Here is a 12,319-nt window from a genome sequence, read left to right on the forward strand (position 1 = left end):
CTTTGGATTTTAAGTTCATCAAAGACCAGGATCATGTCACATTAATGTGCACTGCACAGCATGACAGGGAACTATGTTGAATCGGTGCTTAGCAAAGGGTCTTTGGAGATGACAGAGATGTGACCAGGCAGAACGGTCCTCAGGTAAAATTCAGAAGTGGCTGGTAGTACTAGACCTAGCCTCTGCCAGTCCCCCTCTCCCCACCACCCCTTTACCTTTTCATGCTAGTCTCTCCTGTGTGGCCTGTCTCCACATTCACCCCCGGCTTCTCAGAGCCTCCTCGCTTTGGGTCTCCCCCAGGCCTGGCAGCCAAGACCATTCTAAATAAGCATTTCCTTCCCTCTTCCCCCTTGCTACCTGTCAAACTCCCCCTCTCTCATCTGCCCACCAGAAAAGTTGAATATTTAACCTAATATTAATGTATGAAGCTCAGATTGCTGCTTAACTGTACTAGTTATCTCAAGAACATTTAATTTGTTTTTGTTTTTGCACACACATCAGCAATAGCAAATTTTTATTAGACGAAGGACAGTTAGGGTTAGTTGTAACAACTGGCAAGCATAGCCGTGCCACAGAGGAGAGAAGGCATTCCTGGTGGTAGGAATGAGAACTTATGAAATCTTAGGGTTAGGGTCACCCGTCTCCTGCCTAACTGTGACCATCGGAAAGCTCCTCTCTCCTTGGCACTCAGTATGACCACTGCTGGCACACTGCAGGTCTGCAATAGCTAGTTCAGCTTGGCCAACAGTTCTTCCAGTTCTGGCCGAGCTTTGAGCCATCCCTTGAAGTCTTCTTCCGTCTGCTCCTTCACTAGCAATCTGACCCCTTCAGGAAGATTTCTTTGGATTATTTCCAAGAAAATCTCTGCAAATGTAGCACTCAAACCACCGATCTGAACCAGTCACTCATGGTGGTAAGGACTGAGTCCAGTACTATTTTGTTGCCTTGGTCTGGCAGCTGCAACACACACCTCCATGGTTTTGGTAGGCATGGCAGAACTTTCCTCAACTTTACTGGAGAGTTGGTTGCAGAGGTTGTGAACATATTGGGCATAACTCTCTGCCAGGGTCAGGTCATAGGAAGTCAGGTGAATGTTTAAAACACCATATTCATAATCTGTCCCCAAATTAACGCACCTCACTTCCACTATTGTCCTCTTTTTCTTGGGCTCTTGTGCTTTAATTAGGTGCTTGTATCTTCCAATGCCATGGGTGGGCTTTGTCTTGTAGTGCCTGCAGGTACTCAGCACTCCTGAAGTTCCAAACCTTAGGAAGGAAAAGCCTTGCTTAACAATGACATTGTTCCTCAGGCACAGCACCTTTTCCAGAGTTTCCAGGTAGCAAACTCAGCGTTTCTTACCACAGCCTCTAACTGTGCCCCACCAGCCGCGATCCCTGGGCATCTGAAAACACTGATGGAACAGCCTTGATCTGGTTCGTAACGATATCCGACCAAGAACATTTAATTTTTAAAAGATGTGCTTATAAGCAAAGGCTGTTAGCTTCAGCTGAGATGGTTTTCTTTTCTTTTCTTTTTCTTTTTTGAGACAAAGTCTCAAGCTGTTGCCCTGGGTAGAGTGCCATGGCGTCACAGCTCAAGCAACCTCAAACTCTTAGGCTTAAGTGATTCTCTTGCCTCAGCTTCCCAAGTAGCTGGGACTATAGGCGCCCGCCACAACGCCTGGCTGTTTCTTGGTTGTAGTTGTCACTGTTGTTGGCAGGCCTGGGCTGGATTCCAACCCACCAGCTTCAGGGTATGTGGCTGGCGCCCTAGCCTCGGAACTACAGGCCCTGAGCCTTCTTTATGTTTTCCCCCAGACCTCTCAGGTTATGCCCTCAGGAAACTGCTTCTCTGCCTAAGTGTTAACCCCAGCTGACCCTTAGCATTTGTAGCGTTCAGGTGCCCTCTGGAGGCAGGCACAATCTCATGATAGATAAAAGACATGTGAGTGTGTGTCATACACGCACATGTATGACAATGACCCACAAATGATTGGCCCCTGTACAGCTGGGGACCATTCACTCCCCTCTGTCTTCCCTTGTGCAGGCCCAGGGTGGCCCTGCCAGAGGACCTTTAGCTTTGGCATGGGATATTTTCTTGCCTGGAATAGCCTTCCAAAGGTTGTCCTGATTGACTCCTTTACATCATTCTACCACAGCTCAACAGTGCACCATGTCCAGCAAAGCCAGCCTTTCCCTCTGCCACATCACCCTGTGTGTAACTCCTAGCACCAAGCACCATCTGAAATCATCTCCTTCCATTGGCTCACCATGTTCATTGAGGGCCTGATGGTAGGCCCTGCCTTATACACTTGGGATAAATCATGACACAAGCACTTGCGGTGCTTACAGAGCTTGTTAATCATGACGTTTCCTTTTTCATCATCTACCTCTTCACTAGAAAGTAACTCTGAGGGAGCAGGGACCTTTGTCAGTCTCGTTCACTGCCTTATCCCCGGAGCTGAGGACTATGTCTGGAACACTGTTCATGGCCACTGAATAGTCATTGAATGTATACACAAATGTTTATATTTTCTATTTTCACACAAATAATATTTTGCAGTGACAAAATTAATTCATCCACTTATCACTTAATCATAAAAAATGAGGCAAACAAGAAACTTAACTGTTAATTATTGACACGATCAATAGTAACAATAGTCAGCATTTACTGAACATTGACCGTGTGTCAGTGTACTGAGTGCTTTGTGCGTCCTATCTCATCTCACCTTCACTAGGTTCTGTAAGGCCGGTAATACCACTTGGCCTGTTTTAAAACAAGGAATTTGAGGTTTATAGGAGCTTCCAGCATCACAGAGTGTCAGGTGGGACAGCCAAGCTGCAAGGACAGTGTATACCCAGAGTCCCTGCTGTCAGCATCCTCTCAGAGCTACCTCTCTACACATGCACACTCACATGCACTCTGCATTGCTCAGGGCTTCCTCTCCCCCTCTGAATAAACCCCACATATTCACTTAGCAGGCCCAGTGGGACCCTTCAAGGTCAGCCTTGCCTCCTTTGCTGGTCCCCTTCCTGTCACCTCTCTTCCTAACCTGCCTGGAGTCCTAGCAGTTCCTGGGTGTGGCCATGTCTCCTCCCTTCCTTGAGGTTATACAGTCTGTTTCTTCTATCCTCCCAAACTGCTACTTCAAGGCCAACACCACCACCTCCAGCAGCCTTTCCTGGCCCTCTGGGCAGGGCTATGTGCCTCTGCCCTGCTGCTCCTCAGCACCTGTGTGTGGCTCTGTGATCGACAGAGAACGGGCTCTCCTCACTGCATCATGTGCTACTCGGGAGTAAACTCATGGAGTGGGCAGGGGATAAATAAAACTTAGTAAATCAGCTTGTTTAATCAATGTAATTGGATGGAACTATAATATTTGGGACTGTAGTGTTCCCAAAACAATTTAAATAAAAATATATCAGACATCTTTTTGTTTTGAAGTGCAGTAGGTTCATAGAGATGTCCCACTGAAGCAGCAAAAAAACACAGACGTCTAACTGGTCGCTCCAAGTCAACTCCAACATCTAAGTTTGTTCCTATATTGTTCTTTTATATTGGGATTATTGAGCACTTTCAACTTAGTGAAAAACATGAAATTTTTTTTTGTTTTTTCCCACATTCACTGCTTTGGTCCTTCTGTATTTAATCTCTCTTTCCCTTAAAAAGTTAGCATTTGGCTCGGCGCCTGTGGCTCAAGTGGCTAAGGCGCCAACCACATACACCTAAGGTGGTGGGTTCGAATCCAGCCCGGGCCCCGCCAAACAACAATGACAGCTGCAACCAAAAAAGAGCCGGGCGTTGTGGCGGACACCTGTGGTCCCAGCTACTTGGGAGGCTGAGGCAAGAGACTCGCTTGAGCCCAGGAGTTGGAGGTTGCTGTGAGCTGTGATGCCAGGGCACTCTACCCAAGGGGACCGCTTGAGGCTCTGTCTCAAAAAAAAAAAAAAAAAAAAATTAGCATTTATTGAGCTTTCCCATCTTGTGCCACACAATATTTTCAGTTCCTAAATTCATTAACTCATGAATCTTCGCAAGACTCTATGAACACTGCTGTTACATTTATCTACAGATAAGGAAGCCATGGCACAGAAAGAGAAAATAATTTACCTAACATCACGCAACTACCAATAGTAGAGCGATTTGTCTTTAGACCTCATTCTCTTAACCACTAGACTATCTTGTCTTAAAAACAAGCCAGAACTTCAATCTACATCTACCGAGAGCCACAGTGTGCCAGCGATTGCTCTAGATCATTGACGTTCAAGAAGAGTTTTGGTAATGATGAAATTTTTCTACATCTATCTTGCCCAATAGAGTAGCCACTACCCATGTGTGGCTACTGACCACTTCAAATGTGTCTAGTACCACGAAAAAACCAACTTTTTAGTTGTATGTCACTGTAATTAAGTAGCCACAGAGGACGATATAGTTCTGGGGAGCTAGGGAAACATCAGTCACAGAACAAAGATCCTTGCTCTTGTGGAATTTACATTCTGAAATGGGGTTAGCAGTGAGAGCAGAAGAGAAAGACAGTAAAAAGAAATCAAATAAGGCATAAATTATATAACATGTGATGTGCTACAGAAAATGAAAACGTACAGAAGAATAAGGAGGGCCAGGGCTGCATCTTAAAACAGGGTGGTTAGATCAAGCTTAGAACTCCCTGATCCTTTGTCTACTATAATGTCGTCCAATCCAATTTCAACTCCAATTTCTTCTTCCTTCCTCTCCTCTTCAGAGTTTAGATCCTCTAGCATGGGCTGGAAAGGGGTGTAGGAAAGGCAGGCCTGCCTTTGGAACTGGACTTGCGGTGGGTCTGTGTGACAGTGACAGTGGTCTTGGCCAAGGCAAGGGCTCCTCAGAGATGGAGGTTGAGATGTTTTCTAGGGGGGTGTGTACAGGTTTGCCCTGGCCTTCCCCCTAGCATAGCATCCCCTCAGAGAGGGGCAGCTGTCAGCCATCCCCCAAACCCTTTCCAAGTGGGATACCCTGTCCTTTGGCTCCCTGAGCAGCCCTAGGTCTCCTCCCCTCCCTGTAAACAACACTTTCACCTGCGCTGCTCTTCCACCCTGCTGGCCAACCCTGTCCATCCTCAGCAAGCTCTTTGTGAGAAATGAGTATCAGGCCATATATCCAGGAGACCTGTTCAGGGTGCTCACCTCTGACCAGTCAGTAACCACACCCCAGGGGCCTGCATGCTGGGCCACTGAACAAGTGTCCAGCTGGGGAGAGAGCTAAATGTGTCCCCTTCAAGCTTCTGGTGAACCTCCCCTCTCCATTCTGTGAAGAGAAGTAATAGGCCCCTCTAGACAGCCATTAACTCTCCCTGCCCCCATGGTCTGCCTATGCCCAAGGACAGACATTCCCTCCGCCTTCCCCATTCCTCTCTTAGCACCGGCTGGTGGTGGCAGCCTGGGCTAGGATTGTTAGGTTGAGGGATGAGGGAGGCAACAGGTCTTGCCACCTCCTGGTGAATTCCAGAAGGAGGCATTAGCTCACTTTGGAGGCTCTTCCGAGACTGCCCAGAGTTTAGTATTTCTTCCCAGAGCCATTGATCCTTATCACCAGTTTGCATGAGAGAAATCCTACTAAGCATCTTTTTACACTTTTTGGTATTAAATCACAAGTGAATTTTTTTTTTCTGTTGCCTAGTGACATTGTAATAGTGGAATTTTTTTTTGAGACAGAGTCTTACTATGTTGCCCTTGGTAGAGCGCTGTGGCATTACAGCTCATGGCAACCTCAAACTCTTGGGCTTAAACAATTCTCTTGCTCTAGCCTCCCAAGTAGCTGGGAATACAGGTGCCTGCACAATGCCCGGCTGTTTTTTGTTGTTGTTGCAGTTGTCGTTGTTGTTTAGTAGGCTCAGGCCGGGTTTGAACCAACCAGCCTCGGTCTATGTGATCAGCGCCCTACCCACTGAGCTACGAGCACTCAAGATATACAACCTCTCTGAGGGTACAACATAAAGCCTTCCCCCTTCAGTTGTCTTTCTGGGTTTATAGAAAGGACTTCTCCATAAGAAGACTGAGATAAACTTCCCAAATACATGAAGAGAAAAAGAAAGACGTAAGAACTGTCAGGGCTAGAGGTTGGCCATTGTGCTGGTTGCCACGCCAACCAATCTGTCATCATTGGCATCATCTGGTCCACCCTGGGTACTAGTGACCAAACCAGAGCTGTTGCTCCAGACTGTGACAGTGAAGATATAGATTAAGTCCTCAAGCTGAGCAGCACTTCTTTAGCAGCTCAAGTTCAATTTACTCGTTTGCTGACTCTGAAAAGGTGGAGGGATTGCTGTCAGATGTGAAGGTGAGGAATAGGAAGAAGAAAATTTATTCAAATAATACTTTCCATAAGTCTGCACACCCAACAGAACCAATTATAAGTAGATTTTGTTACTTCTAATTATTCTAATGGCAGGAGGAAAGGAAAAAAGAAAATGGCCTTTACTTACAGTTACTTTTAAAAATAGTTATAAAATGTGTGTAATGCTTACTTTGAATTATTAACTTGGTTAAGTGTAAAATATTTGTAAGTTTAGGAATTTTTTAATTTGTTGTACCATGAGGCAGATTATTGTTCATTCTGTTTCTCTAAAAGCATCTTATTACCATTTTCAAAAATGGTTTTGATTTTACATCTAAATAAAAGCATTATTAAAGAATGTGGACGTGGCTCTAAGAGTAACTGAATAATACCTCTCTTATTTAAAGCAAAGTAGACTTTAGGAAATTATCTAACACCGACAGAGCCACGTCTGGGATTCCAGGCATGAGCCACCATTCCTGCCCCCAGTGCCCTTTCAACCAACCCCTTTTGTGCTTTACCAGACAGTTAGCTTCTGCTGACTGTGACTAAGAGCCGAGTGATGCACCCACTGAGCTTCATCTGCTTAAGGAGGGGCCACTTGCCTTACAAAACCTACTTTGGCATGGAGGCCTCCCGTGGGCCTTCCCTAGACCCCTCTTTTCTGTCTCTCATTCACACTCTTCTGGCACCCCCCTCCTCAAATTGTAATTCCTGTTTCTTCTCTTCCACTTGGGTTGAGTCCTTTGGGCCTAGCCATTGTCTCTTCTACTCTGTATTTCTAGGGCTTAGTTTGAACTGACACAGCACATGACAGGTGCTGAAGGAAGGTCTGTCACTGATAGGAAAGAGTGCTCTGATTTGGTTGCTGAGAATGAGGGATCAGGAATAGATGTTATGAGGTGCCTTGTCTAATATTGATCTTGGTGAACAGCAGGGGTTTTCAACAGACATAACTTGTGGGAACTATCCTGCCCATATTGACACGTAATGTGCTTTTAAAAATTTAGTATATCCCTAGCATTTTTCTCATGTTCTTAATATGCTATAGGGGACATTCCTATATGTAACACACCCTTCCCCTTATTTTTTTCCAGGCTTGGGTGATGATGTCTCAGGGAGGGTAGACTCAGTTCCAAAGGCATGAGTTCTCACTTCAATCCAGGGGTTGACAAAGTGCAGCCTACCAGCCAAATCTTCCTGCCATCTATTTTTGTATGGCTTCAAGCCATAAAATGTTTCTTTTTCTTTCTTTTTTTTTACAGTTTTAATTAGTTGAAAAAAACTCAGAAGAATGATGTTTTGTGATAGGTAAAAAAATATATGAACTTCAAATTTCAGTGTTCACTGAGAGTGGAATGCAGCCACACGCATTTGTTTCCAGTGTCTGTGGCCACTTTGGCTGTGCAACAGCAGAGCTAAGCGGATAGGACAGAGACCGTACACCTTGTAAGGCCTGAAATATTTACTGGCTGGTCCTTTTCAGAAGTTGTTTGCTGACCCTGTTCTAAACCAATCATGCTAACGCCATTCTCTTCCCAGTGTTTATTTTTGGGAGGAATATGAAACACAAGAGGAAGCCTGACAGAGGGCTTCTGAGAAAGATTGTTTTCTCTGAGGAAAAGGAGAAAACAAACCTTCCTGTCTTTGGATGGCACGTGTGAGGATGTGGTGGCCAGACCTATGGCAGCCATGTTGTAATTATGAGGGAAAAGCCAAGAGAACCACAGGGAAGCTGACCTGGATACTGTTGAGGTGTTAAATTACCCAACACTGGAACCTCTACTTCTAGATTTTGTTTATATTGAAAATAAATATACTGATAGCTGGGCATTCTTTTAATTGCAGCCAGATAGTACAGTAGAAACTGTAAGTTGACCACCCAAGGGACTGTAACAAGCTGGTCAACATACGGAGGTGGTCAACATAAGGCACTAGGCCTATTGTGCTGATATGTATATGTGGTATGTCCGGTTTGTGAAAATCAGGTCAACATAAGTAGGTGATCAGTATAGGGAGGTGATCAACTACGGAGGGTCGATGGTAAGTCCTAAAGCACATGAGGTGAGAAAATGATTTTTCAAATTATGGCATAGGATTTCCTCTTACTGATGACCCATAAAATTTTAACCATATATGGGCATTTCCCCTAATTCTTTGCTATTATAAATTTTGCCTTTCAAAATGTATATCACACATATATATTTTACAAATTCAAATCCAAGGTTCATAGAATCTACACCTCTTCTGGCTGACTTCCTTCCATTTTCTTTCTTTCTTCCTTTCTTTCCTTCCTTCCTTCCTCCTCTCCCTCTTTCCCTTATTCCTTCCTTCCTTTTCCTGTAATTAAAAAGTTGCCAAGGAGAAGACAAAAGACATTTATGCCCCCTTAAAACAGGGGGTTGCACATCACCCTCTTATTCCACAAAGATTGGCAGAAATCTAAACCCATGTTTATGGGTGGGGAGGACAAGGAGATGCTGGTTAACAATACAAAATTTCAGCTCGTTAAGAGGAGTAAGTTCTAGTGTTCTAGCTGGGGTGGTGGTTCATGCCTGTAATCCTAGCATCCTGGGAGGCTAAGGTGGGTGGATAGCTTGAGCTCACGGGTTCAAGATCAGCCTGAGCAAAAAGTGAGACCCTGTATCTACTAAAAATAGAAAAAAAACTGAGGCAAGAGTATCACTTGAGCCGTTGCTATGAGCTATGATGCCACAGCAGTGGCATAGCTTGTGACTCTGTCTCAAAAAAAAAAAAAAAAAAGTTCTAGTGTTCTATAGTACTATAGGTGGAATACAGTTAGAGAAGATTTATTGTATATGTTCAAAAGCTAGAAAGGATTTTTTTTTTTTTTGAGACAGTCTCACTTTGTCACCCTCAGTAGAGTGCCATGGTATCATGGCCCACAGCAACGTCAAACTCATGGGCTCAAGCGATTCTCTTGCCTCAGCCTCCCAAGTAGCTGGGACTATAGGTTCCTGGCATTTTGAATGTTCCCAGCACAAAAAAATAGTAATTATTTGAGATGATGGATCCCCTGATATGATGACAACATTGTATACATATATCTAAGTAGTACACTATACCTCATTAATATGCACAATTATGTGTCAACTAAAAATAAAAATAAAATGTTAAATTAAGATACAAATTCAACCTGATTCTGGAAAGATTTGAAGGAGTTTTCAATAAAAACTACATTAGCAGCCAAAAATATTTAATGGGAGTTGAAGCTGAATAATCAAAAGCAATTTTTTCTTCTTCCTAATTAACTAAATGCACATTTGAGTCAGAGATGTTTTATGTTTTTGATTTATTTGCAACTCCTATTAAGATATTTTGTTAAAATGCACGCACATAGTATCAGAGCCAGGGACAGATTTTGTGAAATTATTTCTCTGTCATTAACCAGTGCATTGTGAAATCCTGTTGGAATAGCAGACGCCTGCTTTTCCATGGAGCCAGCGTATCTGTCTTCTTGCCGCTGACCTGCGTCAGACCTGCCACCCATCACAAAGCCAGCTGCATTGAGATCCCTGAATTGTGCAATCCCGGGTACAGCAAATAGTTACCTGGAGCACAGAGGTCAGTACATTGACGTGTTTGCTGTTTTGAGCCCAGGTCTGAAATACAATTGAATTGATCTACCTATACAGAGTGGTGATCCATGTCTCTAAAATGCTGTCCTCAAGAGGCCAGAGGGTTCCTAGGGAGTTGCCCTTAGAACAAAACTTACATGAACACTTTCTTGATTCAGTGCCAACCAGGTGATTTTTTAAATCAGTTCTCTGTGATCCTGTAAGATGTTAAACATTTTAACATCTATGTGCCGAAGAGCCACTGTTGAGAGGGATTTTAAGCTGCACAGGAGATTTTTATAAAACACTATGATGGGGGCCATGCACAGTAGCTCATACCTGTAATCCCAGCATTTTGGTTGGCAGACGTAGGACAACTGCTTGAGCACTGGAGTTTAAGGCTGCATTGAGCTGTGATCATGCCATTGCAAGCCAGTCTGGGTGATGGAATAAGACTCTGCCACTTAAAAAAAAATTATGGAAGGAGATGTATTCCAGGAGAAATAACTTCTAGTTCCTGCAGAACTCTTGCATTTGTAATAAAAGGAAACTTTCTGGGGGAGAGTCCTACACAGCATAGCAATTAGGGGCTGATCCTTAGAATTGAACAGAACTTTGTTGAGTCCAGCTCTTTCTGTGGCACCTATAGAACTTTGGATGAGTGACATGACCTCTCTAAATCTTGTTTTTTCCACCAATCTCATTCCTACTGGCCATTGTGGTAGTACAGGGACACAGTGGGCAAGGCAGATAGAGGGCAGATGGATGAAAGTTTGTACCAAGGTAACTTCATAGATTAAGGGTTAAAAATCTAAACAAAATCTCAACTTTTTTTTTTGAGACAGAGTTTCACTCTGCTGCCCTAGGTAGAGTGACATGGATCACAGCTCATAGCAACCTCAAACTTTTGGGCTCAAGTGATCCTCTTGCCTCAGCCTCCCAAGTAGCTGGGACTACAAGCATGTCTGCCTCTCTATTTTAGTGGAGGTGGGGGTCTCTCTTGCTCAAGCTGGTCTCGAACTTCTGAGTTCAAGAGATTTACCCACCTCAGCCTCCCAGAGAGCTAGAATTATAGGCGTGAGCCACCGTGCCAGGCCTTGACTGTTTTTTACAGCATAAATTGAGGCCGAGTGTTGTAGAGGGAAAGGCTGGGGAGAGTGGGGAGAGAGAAGAGGAAGGGGCTAAAGGAAGTCAGGTCAAAGCACTAAGTTGGGGTTCAGTGCTGCTTGGGACTGGGGCACAAGCCACCACCTAGAGCACTAGCCACTCACACTGTGGACTGCTCCTGCAGGCTCTTGGAGCAAAGGGGCTTCAAAGGAGGCGGTTGTGCAGTCACCCACGGCTGAGGCTTCAAAAAGGTTAAGTAACTTACTAAAGGGATTACAGGGACTTCTGCAAAAGCATCTTGGCTCCAAGTCCAATACTGTTTCTAATCTATAACAGGGGATCTAGGCCTGTCCTCAATCAGGTTTTCCTGGGGCTTCATTTTCCTAAGTTGCAAGAGCCACTGGACCAGATGACACTGCCAATCCCTCAGTCCCCCAAGCTGCTGTTACGGTAGATTCTCCTCCTGCACTTGCTTCCAACTAGTTATGTTAACTGTCTCTTTGGGCAAGTCATCCCAACTTCCTGGCTTGTTTCGGTGATTAAATTTTGTTCCAGAAGCTCAAGTGCTAAAGCTCGAGTGCTGATTCTGAAGAGTGCCCTCCTTTCGGGCGCTCTGATACCTTTACAGCAGCTACCACAGCCAGGAAGCGCCGTTCAGCTGTGCACTCTTGCTAAGCACCAAGTCACAGCTAATAGTTCAATCACACTGGCAATACTCCAACAGCCCATTCAAGCAAGGTTAAGAGTTGTAAAAGAAAACGACACCATGTTTTAAGTAAGAAAACACAGTGTAGAAAATGAAAATGAATACACAGAGGCAGAACGCAGGGAACTGGAAGGTTGCTTCTGAAGGAAAGCAAGATCCTTCTGCCTGAGGTGTTATCTCTGGTCTTAGGGCACTAAAGACGATTACCCTTGCGATGTAACAGCTTCCTTGGATATTTTCAGCTTATTCATAAAATGCCAAAGAGCCACGGTATCGCCTTAAGAGTAACTAAACAGATCAGTGAGGCACCGTTTTCATCAGGTCCTTTCAGGAATGTCATCTGCCGGCCGGATTTCGTTGGGGGAGGTGGATTAGGAAATGGCTTTTTAACATTTTTCTTTTTTACCAGCAAAAAGCGAATTTACTTCTTATCACTACAATTCCAGTATTTGCATACTCAATTATCATTTACTATGAAGCCCTTGGTTCCCGAATATCACTTGGTCCTCCATTGTAATTTAGAACGAGGCCTCCGTCTCCAGCCCCGGGGTCCCGGGCCCTCGGCAGCGGCTCGGCGGGGCCGCGCGCCCACTTCCGCTTCCCGGCGGGCGCGGCG

The 12,319-nt window shown here is 44.6% G+C and overlaps 1 pseudogene; it reads right to left on the bottom strand.

Annotated features, from left to right (window-relative positions):
• Positions 1 to 727: 727 nt before the first annotated feature.
• LOC100966403 overlaps positions 728 to 12,319 on the bottom strand; it is a 13,494-nt pseudogene continuing 1,902 nt past the window's right edge.

This window comes from Otolemur garnettii, unplaced genomic scaffold (genome assembly GCF_000181295.1).
Source record: "Otolemur garnettii isolate 467f Iridium unplaced genomic scaffold, OtoGar3 scaffold00154, whole genome shotgun sequence".
In the NCBI taxonomy this organism is placed as follows: Eukaryota; Metazoa; Chordata; class Mammalia; order Primates; family Galagidae; genus Otolemur; species Otolemur garnettii.